Source organism: Corvus moneduloides, chromosome W, assembly GCF_009650955.1.
Source record: "Corvus moneduloides isolate bCorMon1 chromosome W, bCorMon1.pri, whole genome shotgun sequence".
NCBI lineage: Eukaryota > Metazoa > Chordata > Aves > Passeriformes > Corvidae > Corvus > Corvus moneduloides.
This window is the reverse complement of record NC_045510.1, coordinates 15672593-15684920: the sequence shown is the minus strand read 5'-3', so window position 1 is coordinate 15684920 and position 12328 is coordinate 15672593.

Below are 12328 nucleotides of genomic sequence, written 5' to 3'. Positions count from 1 at the left end.
ACTGGGCCTGATGGTGTTCCTGTGAAAGGCAGTATATATGCAAAAAATTGTATTCATGTTAGACAATATCTCCATTGTAAGCCCCCCCTACAGTCTCCCTTTCCTAATCCCACCTTTCCCTTTTACCCTATGTCCTATTACCCCCAGTGTATTCCCAATCTGTTTTTTCATCCATGGTTTCCCTCACAAAACCATGCTTTTGCCAATTGTTTCCCCAAAAATCCCTTTCCAATGCCGAGTGGGGGATGAAAAGGGGGAGGGAAGAAGTTAAACCCTCTCCTGCCTCAGTTTCCCCACAAAGCATGCTCAGAGAGTTCTGTCTCCCTTCTGTCAGCCCTAAGATGTTCCACAGAATCTGGACATTTAAAGACTCAGGAGGGTGGCTTGTTTTGTTTTGAAACTGTTCTTGTTATGTTTATCCAGTTGTTTTCATTCTCCTTTTATTAAAATAAAACGGGTGAGGTGTTGGGGTCTCCTCTCCCCGCTGTGTAGCCCTGGGAGAGGGGCCCTGAGGGGACAGACACGGGGTTAGGGGGTTAACCCCCGAGGCCTAGGCAGTTGTGAGGTATGGCAAACAGATGTCACCCACTTCCCCCAGTTTGGCCGCCAGAAATATATTCATGTTTCTGTGGATACCTTTTCTGGTGCAACCTTTGCCTCAGCCCACCGTGGGGAGAGGGCCAAAGATGTCATCAACCACCTAGTACAGGCCTTCGCTGTGTTGGGGACACCAAAGAAAATAAAAACTGACAATGGCCCTGTGTACACCTCTGCAGAGTTGAACAGATTCATGAGTGAGTGGGGTGTGGATCACATCACTGGCATCCCTCACTCGCCCACAGGCCAAGCCATCGTAGAGAGGAAACATCAAACACTAAAAAGACTGCTTGAACAACAAAGGGTGGCAATGAGGTCTCTGCCCCCATCATAAGACTTTCCAAAGCATTGTTCACTTTGAACTTTTTAAACTGTTCCTGTGAGGAACTTGATCCTCCCATCCTGAGACACTTCACAAACTCTGCCAAACATAAACTGACTGAGAGACCTGAGGTCCTAATAAAGGACCCTGACACTTTACAAATACGTGACCTGTACCCCCTAGTCACCCAAGGTAGAGGCTACGGGTGTGTTTCCACCCCAGAGGGTCCAAGATGGATCCCTGGGAAGTGGATCAAACCCTTTTTGAGACCACCTGCGGATGCCAGGCAAAGGAAAGAAGCTGCCACAGCCTGGAAAAGAAAAACCAAGCCATCTTGAAAAAAGACTCCTCCTCCAGGCCTGAAAAACAATCCCTCTACCTCCCAGTCTCCTTAAAATGTGTCTCCCTTCACAAAATTGACCCCTCATTTTGTTTTGAAAGAGGGGGAGTCGAAGGGAGCCATTGTTTTTTAAGTTAATTGTATTTGTATTAATTTTATTTATGTTACACTGTTCCTAAAGTTACCACCCTTTACAGTGTGATGACATCCTACCTGCTGCTGTCCCACCTGCTGCTGCAGCTCCTCTTGTGCACCGGGAGCTCCAGCAGCTGGATTCCTTCCATTATCAAGGACATTGTATGGGGTTTCTTTATGGAGTTGTTAATTTTATTAGCCATTCCCATTGTTAACTGTTTGGTTTTGAAATCCCTTAAGCCTTCCCCCTCATTTCAAAGTAATAAAGAAGGGGGAGATGTTGGGGTGACCCAGCCCACTGTGGGGCTGGGGCTTTGTGATGCCAATCAATCCCAGCCCCTCCCCTGGATCGAGTTCCCTGAAGAGACAGCCTCAGGGGGTGGCTCAGAAGCCTAAGCTGCACTCCCCCTGGGCGGTGCCCGGCTACAAGCCGTCTCCCCCAGTTCGGGAAAATTCTCAGTTACTCGGTCGTTCATTGGTTCTGTTATAACTCCCACCTCTCGGTTTACCCCAGTGGTTCTTGTTACATTGTATCCTTCCCCTGGCTTGTAACTCATTGGTTGTTTCCCCCTTTCACCGAGGTTTTCAAATTCCCTATAAAACTGAGGACAAGGCTCCGAGATCCCATCCCATCAATCCGACCTCATCATCAACCCATCACATTAAACCTGTTAGAAGCCAGACCTGAACAGCCTCTCTCTTCCTTTGTCTCCGAGCTAATGTGAGCCGATCCCGTCGGCTCCTGCCATGTTTCCTCTGCCGAGAAGCCAGCTAGCTAGCCCAGCAAGTAGCTCTTTTCCTGATCCTGAAGTCGCTTCTGCAACGGGCAGAAGTAACGCAGCTGGACTGTCTCTGACCTGGGGCACGCCAGAGCTCGTGCCTCGAGCACCAAACGCTGCGTTAATACTAGAACTGGGGGATGACTTCACTGAGTATGTTTCTATATGGGGATTCTTGTCAGATATGCTAATTTGCAAAATCTATAAAAATTGTTTACACGTTATATGGAGTGTGCATCTTTGGCATTTTCCACCTGACGAATTGTGCACCTAAGGATCCTTATATAAAGGTAACCCCTTTTTATCACCCTAACTGTGTCTGGCTCATAATTCTAGGACCCGCAAAAAAGGCATCAATGGAACTTGTGTGTTTTGCCCTGTTTTCACAGAGGGGAGGGGGGCTGACTCCCTTTGAAAAGGAGGAACGAACATGTGTGAGACTTCTTTTGTTTCTCTCTGGGATCTGGGGGGGTTGCCTGGCACAGGTCTCCAAGAAGCTGAATTTCACAATCCAAAACTGTTTCAGAGTGAATTTCACAATACTTTTCACAGCACCAAGCCAGGACCAATGGAGCCAGGGACACAGGTTTCAGTGCTTGGCAGGACCTTTTCTTCCCCCTGCAAGGTATCAGTGACTCGGAACTGCAGCACTGACACCCACTGGGTCCAGCCAGGCTGAAAGGAAGCAGGGAAACTGATCCTGCATGTCCAGAGCTGCCCCACACAAAACCAGCACTCCCCATCTGCCATCGGAATTGCTTTGTAAGCTCCTACCTTCCCAGTTTTTTGTTCCAGGGAGAAGGTTGAGCTAAGTGAAGTTTCTCCACCATATTGTCTTTGTCTTCTGGTCCATGTGGTCTCCTACAGAGGCCACCATCTTGGGAGATGGGTTTCTCTGCCATATTTTCTTTGTCTTCTGGTCCACGTGGTCTTTTAAGGTGGCTGCCCTCTGGGGAGAGTGTTGCTGCCTGTTCTGAGCTTCCCCTCCCCCTCTCAAAGACACTTGCCTCTGCCATGTGTTCTGAACTACTTTGTTCTAAGCGTGGGCAAAACCAAATGTAACTCAAACTCTTTAGCAGTGTCTGATTGGCCGGTCACCCCGGGTCTGCCCCCAGTCGTCCCCTTTCCCCTTCTCCAAATAAAAGAGAAGATCAAGGGAGGCCCCGCCCTCTTTTGGCTCTGCTACCCTTTCTGCAAACATCTCTTGTCGTCTGTTTCTTTTGAAAGCTTCTAATTGCGGAAAATTGAGCGAGCAGAGAGCTATATTTCTCCCTCTTTGCTTCTGCTGATGGTATTTGCTTTGCAGCTGATACAGGTACCAATTTTAGAGCTACTAAAATGCTAGATTGCCCGTGCTACCTCTCTGGGTTGCTCGAGGCTTTCTAAGGCATTGAACTACAAGCGCTAGCTGGCAAAAAGCTGAAAAGATACCTCCTCATTTGGCACGCAGCGTGCTATCTCTGAACCCCAGTTCAGAGAGACTTTTAGGGTGTCCCAGCAGCTGCGTGTCTGCTGGAGTTAGCTCTGCACCTCCTGCTGTGCCAGCTCTGTGCAGCGAGTTGTTACTTTTTGCGTAACAGCGAGCCCAGAGTCTCATCCTTTACCCTCCCCCACACCACGTGGCAAGGGAATGGCTTATATGTGGAAGACACTTTTCACTTGTTTTTTTTTCCTCCGGACCTGCTTTTCTGTGATAAATCCAGAATTCTGGTGAGTATTTCCCTGCTGGTTTAGGGGCTCCTGTCTTAAGCTGGTGCTGGTGCAAACTTTCTCTTTTTTTTTTTTTTCCTCCTTTTTGCAATTAGGGGCTGAGGTTTGTGGTGCTGCACTCATAATGGGATCTGAAGTTTCTGCACACCATAGAGAAATATACCACCAAGTTCAAAGCTACCTTTCTTGTACTGGGCATAAATACCCTAAAAATCTAGTTCCATCTTTTGTATGATGGCTTTTTCAGTACTTTCCTAATCTGACCTCCGAGGACATGAGATCTTCTGAATTTTGGGATAAGGTGGGGAGAAAACTCTCCTCTCTTAGGCTTGCAGGAGACGAAACAGTTTCAAAATTCTTTCCTCTCCTGTTACTAAGTTATACTTTGCCGGAGAAAAAAGCAGTACATGAAAAGCCTCTGCAAAAACCCCCTGTTAATTCCCTTATACCCTCTTCCAACCCCTGTGTCCCTGACCCCTCTTCTCCTACGCTGGAAAACACAGCTAGAGCAGACTGCTTTTTAGCACAGGAGAGCTATCGTCCTCCTGGCTCACCCGTGTTTCCTCAGCACCCTGCCTTGGACGGGAATCCGGAGCCCATCCCAGGACCTTTCCAAAACCTCTTCTCCACTCCTTTTTCCCCAGTTTCTAGCCCTCATGTTTCAAGCGCGCAAAAAATCCCCTTCTCCCCTGATCTCTTTGTTCCCAGGGACAGCCATTGCCATGTGCTCGTAGCCCGGGAAAAATCCCCTCCCCCCAACCCCTTTTCTCCGAGTTTGTTTGTCTCCAATAATGGCGGACGCAATGTTTCTTCATCCCCAAACTACATCTCCCACAATCCCGTTGTCCCCCACCCCACAAATCCCTTCTTCTCCCCATCCCCTCCCACTCCCGCGTTGGAACCTGACCCCGCCCCTAACCCCGCCCCCACAGCGTCATGTTTCACCCCTCCCTCTGCTCCTGCCCATGACTGAAGTACCGCCCCTGCCTCCCACAACCCCGTCCCCAACCCCTCCCCTCCTCCCACTGAGTCCCCGCCTCCACTCCCCGCCCCTGCTTCCCATTGTCCCTCCCCAGGTTCCCACAATCCTTTGACTACCTCTCTAAATCCAGGAACCCATGGCTACCAGGAAGTAACTCCTGCTGCTACTACTACACTCTCTCGTACTAGCAATGGAGCTAACCCTGACTGGACGCCCTTTCCTTATTCTAATATTAAGGATTTGTGCAAGGCAGTTAAGGAGTTTGGGATAGTATAGTAATTATTTTAAGAGCCTTTTAAGTGCTACTTTTGCAAATCACTTACTTGTACCTCATGATTTACTTACATTAATGCAAACTCTTCTCACACCTGGTGATTTTGTGTTGTGGAAAAAGCAATGGAAAATAATTTTATCTGATTTATTGCAAATTTTGTTGCAAACTCCAGATAATTACCTGGACTTTGACAACAATTATATCACATTAGACCTTTTATCTGGTGACAATAATATGGCAAATCCTCAAAAACAAGCAATGCTTATCCCTCGTCCAGTTCTTACTGAAATCACACGCTGCTGAAAAGGCCTTAACATTACTCCCATCTCAAACTCCTAATTCTCATTATACCAACATCAAACAATTGCCAAATGAAAATATTATTCACTTTTATAACCGTTTGCGTGCAGCTATCTTTTCCCAGGTCCCTAATCCTGACCTCCAACAAGCGCTCCTACTCGAACTTCTCCAAGTGAATACGAATGATGCTTGCAAACAAGTCATCCTCACTCTCCCTTTGCATCCCCCTCCGACTGTTGAATACATCCTCAAAGTCTGTACAAAGAAGGTTGTTCCGGTTTGGCCAAATTTAGAAATATATCCTCTGAGAGAAGGCACAACCACCCCTCCCCCACCAGGTTCGGGAAAAAATAAATTTTCTTCGAAGGAAAGTAAAGGAGATAAAACTATTTATTTACCAAACACACAGGAAAAGGAAAATTATGCTAAATAATGAAATCTCTCACTGTGGAGAAAAACCTGGGAAAAAGTGTTAGAGTCCTCCCTTTGGTCTCCTCAGAGCTGGGACTTGGCCCAGGGCCAGGCCCTCTGTGCCTGGTGGAAAGTCCTCCTGATGTGCTCTGAGGTTGAAAGCAGTCCAGTAGAAAAGGGAGAAAATTCAAAACTCCAGAGAAGGGAAAGCAAAGTTCAACTTTGAGTCTCTCACCGGAGAAAAGGAAACTGAAAACAACTGGCCAAAAGCTGACTGGAAAGCAGCAAGCCGGGTGCTTCCTCGCTCCCCCGCCGCAGCTGGCGAAAGAAAAAAAAAAAAAAAACAAAAAAAACCCGCTTGCTATCTCTGTGTGACCTTGAACAAGCTGCAAACTGCTTTGAAAAAGTTTTGTTCAGTTTTTTCCTTCCCCCTCTCAGGCTCAGTTTAGAGGCATAGAAAGGCACAGGAATTAATTTCTGGGCATAGGCAGCGATATGGGATACACATCATAAGGTCACCCCAAGACATTGGTGCAGCTGAACACAGCTGTTTCCTTTTTGAAAAAAGTGGGGATGGTTGGGGAAGTTGTGGAGAATGCTATGGGTACAGGGGAAACTCAATCGCGAGGTAACTTTATATGCTATCGTTGTCAGAAAAAGGGATGTAGCTCGCAATTGCAGAACGATTATAATTGCTGATAAAAACTCTCCAAAGACTGTTTCCCCAGGTCAACAGCAGGGAAACTAGCGACTCAACGTGTCCTAACAGTTCCACGTTCAGACATAAATAGGGCTGCAGACAAAGAAACTCAGACTTCTGGACTCAGGTTTAAGGTAAACTTTGATGAAACCCACCAGTTAAACAACAATAAAGAGACTCTCATACCCATCTCATTCCAGAATGTGGACCACATGCCAGGCTTTACATACCTTTTTGTTATTGGGGACACTCGGGAAACACCTGCTGGGATAGAGGTTACACCCACACTCATGAAAGTGGATCAGAATGGGCGTTCAAACCTAATGGTACAATGTATATATCCACCGTACTTTATGCCAAAGGGTCAAGTCATTGCACAGGCCATTCCACTGCCCAAATACCGGCCCACAGATGGTCATATCCCAGCCACCTGTTGGACTGAGGTTTTGGGAAATGATAAACCTGTAATAGAATGTAAGCTCCGTCACAAATCACATAAAATCAGTATAATGGGAATGATAGACACAGGTGCTGATGTGTCTGTCATTCCATTTGATAAGTGGCCTGCGCAATGGGAATTGCAATCTCAGGGCATCATACAAGGGATTGGAGGTACCCAAATTGCGAAGCAATCCAAAAACACCATTCAAATTGAAGGTCCTGAAGGACAAATAGCGACACTTCGTCCATATGTCCTAGACACCAAATTCACCCTGTGGGGAAGGGATGCCATGTCTCAGTGGGGAACAAAAATTGATATCACCCCTAGACATCAATCTTTTCCCTTGCAGGCCACTGGAGCAGAGTGCCATCCACAGAAATTAATTTGGAAAACAGATGACCCAGTGTGGGTTAACCAGTGGTTGCTAAAAAAAGAAAGCTTAGAGGCACTCAAAACATTAGTAAATGAACAATTGGCTAAAGGAAATATAGTTCCAACTAACAGCCTATGGAATACACCCATGTTTGTAATATAAAAACCGGGAAAGAACAAATATAGGCTCCTCCAAGATCTTAGGGAAATTAATAAGGTTATTGAAGACATGGGACCCCTTCAACCAGGTATGCCATCACCTTCAATGCTCCCACAACATTGGCATTTAGCTGTTCTTGACATTAAAGATTGCTTCTTTCATATTCCACTCCACCCTGCAGATGCCCCCCGATTTGCATTTTCTGTACCATCTCTTAATCGTGAAACTCCCATGGAATGTTATCATTGGCTTGTGCTTCCCCAAGGTATGAAAAATTCCCCAACTCTCTGCCAAGAGTATATTGCTAAAATTCTATCGCCCATCCGTGCCAAAGCAGAGAAAGCCATCATCCTACATTACATGGATGATGTGCTAGTGTGTGCTCCCAATAATCAGTATCTCAAGCAGACACTTAACATGGTGATCGAGGCCCTAGAGGCCAAGGGCTTTGAATTACAGCCTGAAAAAATGCAGAGAACAAGCCCTTGGAAATACCTCGGACTCAAAATCACAGAAACCTCTATCACCCCAACACCTGTCACCATTAATAGTAAGCCAAAAACACTAGAGGAAGTGCAACAGATCTGTGGGACACTGAAGTATTTAAGGTCCTGGTTAGGACTCACCACAGAGGATGTAGCTCCTATTGCAAACCTGTTAAAAGGGGAAGGCAGTCCAGCATCCCCTAGATCCCTGACAGAAGAGGCAAGGCAGTCTCTCAAAAAGGTGCAAGAGGCAATTTCCACCAGACAAGCACACAGGTATCAGCCCTCCCTACCCTTTAAGCTTGTCATTCTAGGGAAGGTACCACGCTTTCACGGCCTCATATTTCAGTGGGACAAAGAGCAGAAGGAGCCCCTCATCATAATTGAATGGGTATTCCTTCCACTCCAACCTCCTAAAACCATCACACAGCCACAAGAACTAATGGCAAAAATTATCATGAAGGGTAGAGCAAGGCTCCGCACCCTGGCAGGATGTGACTTTGCATGCATCTACTTACCTGTAACAACTGACGCATTAGATCACTTACTCCAAAATAATATTAATTTACAATTTGCATTAGATAGTTACTCCGGCCAAATCTCCAATCATTACCCAAAACATGACATGTTTAATCTGCCATTCTCTTTCATCCCTCGAGAGATTCAAAGTAGAAAACCCCTCGATGCAATTACCGTTTTTACTGATGCTTCTGGAAAAAGCAAAAAGTCAGTGATTGCATGGAAAAACCCAAACATGCAAAAGTGGGAATCTGACATCAAGGTAATCCAGGGATCACCACAAGTAGCTGAACTAGCAGCTGTCGTTAGAGCATTTGAGAGGTTCAAAGAACCCTTTGGTCACAGACTCAGCATATGTAGCTGGAGTAACTGTTAGAGCTGAGCATGCTCTCCTAAAAGAAATCTCAAACAAAAAAATTTATCATTTGCTCTCAAAGCTAATTTATCTGGTTTCCCACAGAGAGCATCCCTATTTTGTCATGCATGTGAGATCACATACAAACCTGTCAGGATTTAATGCAGAGGGTAATCGTAGAGCTGATGCTCTGGCTATGCCAGCAGACATTGTTCTATCAGCCGACTTGCCAAAGCTCCCCCAAGTTTTTGAACAAGCAAAATTGAGCCATGCCATGTACCATCAAAATATCCCTGCTCTTCTCCACATGTTCCATCTGTTGCGGACACAGGCAAAAGCAATCGTGGCAACATGTCCCATCTGCCAGAAGCTACAGCTTCCATCACTGGGCACGGGGGTCGATCCCAGAGGCATTAATCACGGTGAAGTGTGGCAGATGGACGTCACACATATCCCTGAATTTGGGAGATTAAAATACGTTCATGTTTCTATTGATACCTTATCATAGGTTAGGGAGCATAGTCCCGGAAGGGATGTCCTTGCAAAGGGGTGCTTACAGCTTCCTCTGGGAACTGATAGAACCTATCAGCCGGCCAGTTTGAATATGGACAATTCTTTAAGCCACTTAAAGTTGTGACCACCTCTGTGATCCACATTTAAGAATAGGCAAACTCCCCCCCAAGCTCTCTCTCTCATTTCCGGCACTGGGACAGGTGGCTGCTGGGCCCAAGCGGGGCCCAGTGGGCTCGGCCCAAGCCCTGCTCGGGCCAGGCCGGCCCGGGCCACGGCTCCAGGATGACCCCCCCACCAGGGCTGTGGGCAGCCAGAGAGGCTCGGAACCCCCCCCCTCTCCACTGCGGCCAAGATTTCAGCAAAGCGGCACCTCTGTCCAGCAGAGGTCAGGTGGCCAACAGCGATAAGCCACACAGCTGCAAGGCTGAGGTGAGATTAACCCTTTTATTGCTGTGAAGAGCTGAAAACCTGAGGGAAGAGAGAGGAGATGCTTAAAGCTGAAAGACTGTTGCGAAGCTATGATATATCAGAGTATCCCATTGTAATTTCATGAAGATATGGGGGGTGGAGTGTTCAACTCGTAAGCAAAAGCACCTGCGCTGAGATAGGCAGATGCTGACACAGCTGTAATTTCATGAGAAGTTTGGACAGGGAGAGATGGACCAGATGAGGACTTTTGCTCCGAACGGGAAAGGAGAAAACCTCAGTCCCTAGAGATGCTCCCAGACATAGTCCTAACGATGAAGATGAGGAAGACCCTTTGCTCCCAGGGAAGGAGAAGGGCCTCTGTTTTTGTTTCTGAACGGCTCAACCTTAAAATTGTACCCCAAAAAACTTCAAGAGTGGACCCTCGAAAGCAGTTGCGGGAAAAGCGGCAAGTCGGGGGAAGGGACTCACATGCGAGCAGAGAGACTCCTCTTCCTAAATGGACTGAACAATATTTGGAAGTGGGCGGCTGTCTCATTGTGATACTGTTTTCATAGCACGAGCAAGAAGAGACTTCTCTTTCTAAATGGACTGAACAAGGTTATTATAGAAGTGGTAAACAGACTGAACATCTTAAGGGTTGTCTTTTTACATTGTCAGTGGGAGAAGGGAGGAAGGTGGGGGAGGAGAAGAGTTCTGACGGTATGGTATAATATTTTTTTTTTCTTTCCTCTTTTAGATCTGTTAATAAACTTCTTTATATTCTTTCAAGTTTGGTGCCTGCTTTGCGTTTCTCCTAATTCTTATCTCACAGAAGATAAACAGTAATGAGTATTTCGGACCAAACCACTACATACCTTCTCTGGTGCTATGTATGCCTCTGCACATGCAGGTGAAAAAGCTAAGGATGTTGAAAAACATCTTGTCCAAGCTTTTGCTGTGCTTGGTATACCTGAGGAGATAAAAACTGATAATGGACCTGCCTACACCTCCCAGGAGTTTAAAAACTTCCGTCAGCAGTGGGGATTTCGACATGTTACAGGTATCCCTCACTCCCCAACTGGACAAGGCATTGTTGAACATGCCCATCAAACCCTCAAGTGAATGCTGCTACAACAGTCAGAGACCACTAAACTCAACTCACCTGTCCTCAGACTCAGCAAAGCATTGTTTACCATAAACTTCCTGAATGGCACCTTTGAGGATCCAAACCCTCCCATCTATCATCATTTCCAGAACACCAGGAGACAGAAACTGTAGGAGAATCCAGAAGTCCTGATCCGGGACCCAGAGACTCAAAAAATCCAAGGACCATACAAACTTGTAACTTGGGGACATGGGTATGCCAGTGTATCTACCCCTCAAGGACTGAGGTGGATCCCAGGGAAATGGGTAAAACCTTATGTCACTTCCTCAAAAGTTAAGGAGGTTAAAACTGCCTCCTGGAGGAGATGCCATAAAAAAAAATCCTGATTTTGCACCCTCATGTAAACCCCCTACTGCAGATTTTGATGTTAATCCCTTAAGTTAAGTTGCACTGTTTTGCACTCAGGTTTTGCACTGTATTTTGTAAATCTTCGTCCTGATACCCCATACCATAGATGTCCTGACTAAACCCCTGAGTTTTGACTGGGGAACTAGTTTAAAGACATCCTAGGTACTGTCGAGTCGTAGGGATGATAGATTCCAATTATATTTTGCACTGTTGTTTTGTTACTGTTCTATGCACTTTTAAGTTACTAAGAGTTACAACCCAGCTTTAAAGAAAAAAAAATAGGGAATTGTTGCTGCCTGTTCTGAGCTTCCCCTCCCCCTCCCAAAGACACTTGCCTCTGCCATATGTTCTGAACCACTTTGTTCTAAGCGCAGGCAAAAGCAAATGTAACTCAAACTCTTTAGCAGTGTCTGATTGGCCGGTCACCCCGGGTCCGCCCCCAGTCCTCCCCTTTCCCCTTCTCCAAATAAAAGAGAAGATCAAGGGAGGCCCCGCCCTCTTTTGGCTCTGCTACCCTTTCTGCGAACATCTCTTGTCATCTGTTTCTTTTTGAAAGCTTCTAATTGTGGAAAATTGAGCGAGCAGGGAGCTATATTTCTCCCTCTTTGCTTCTGCTAGAGGTATTTGCTTTGCAGCTGATACAGGTACCGATTTTAGAGCTACTAAAATGCTAGATTGCCTGTGCTACCTCTCTGGGTTGCTCGAGGCTTTCTAAGGCATTGAACCACTAGCGCTAACCGGTAAAAAGCTGAAAAGATACCTCCTCAGGGGAGGGGCTTTTCCACTATCTTGTTTTCTTTGTTCCCCAGGAATGCACGGGATTCAGCACCTTTGCATCTACTGGCTACTACTCTTGTCTTGGTTGCTGCTGTTTTGCTTTTTAGTAAACTGTTATTTTTTTACTTATATCTTCATGCATTCATCTCTCCTTATTGGTGAAAGGGGAGTGGTTAAAACTAAAGGGGAGGTAGCTCATTTTAGAGCCTCTGCCCAATATAATTGTCTTAAACC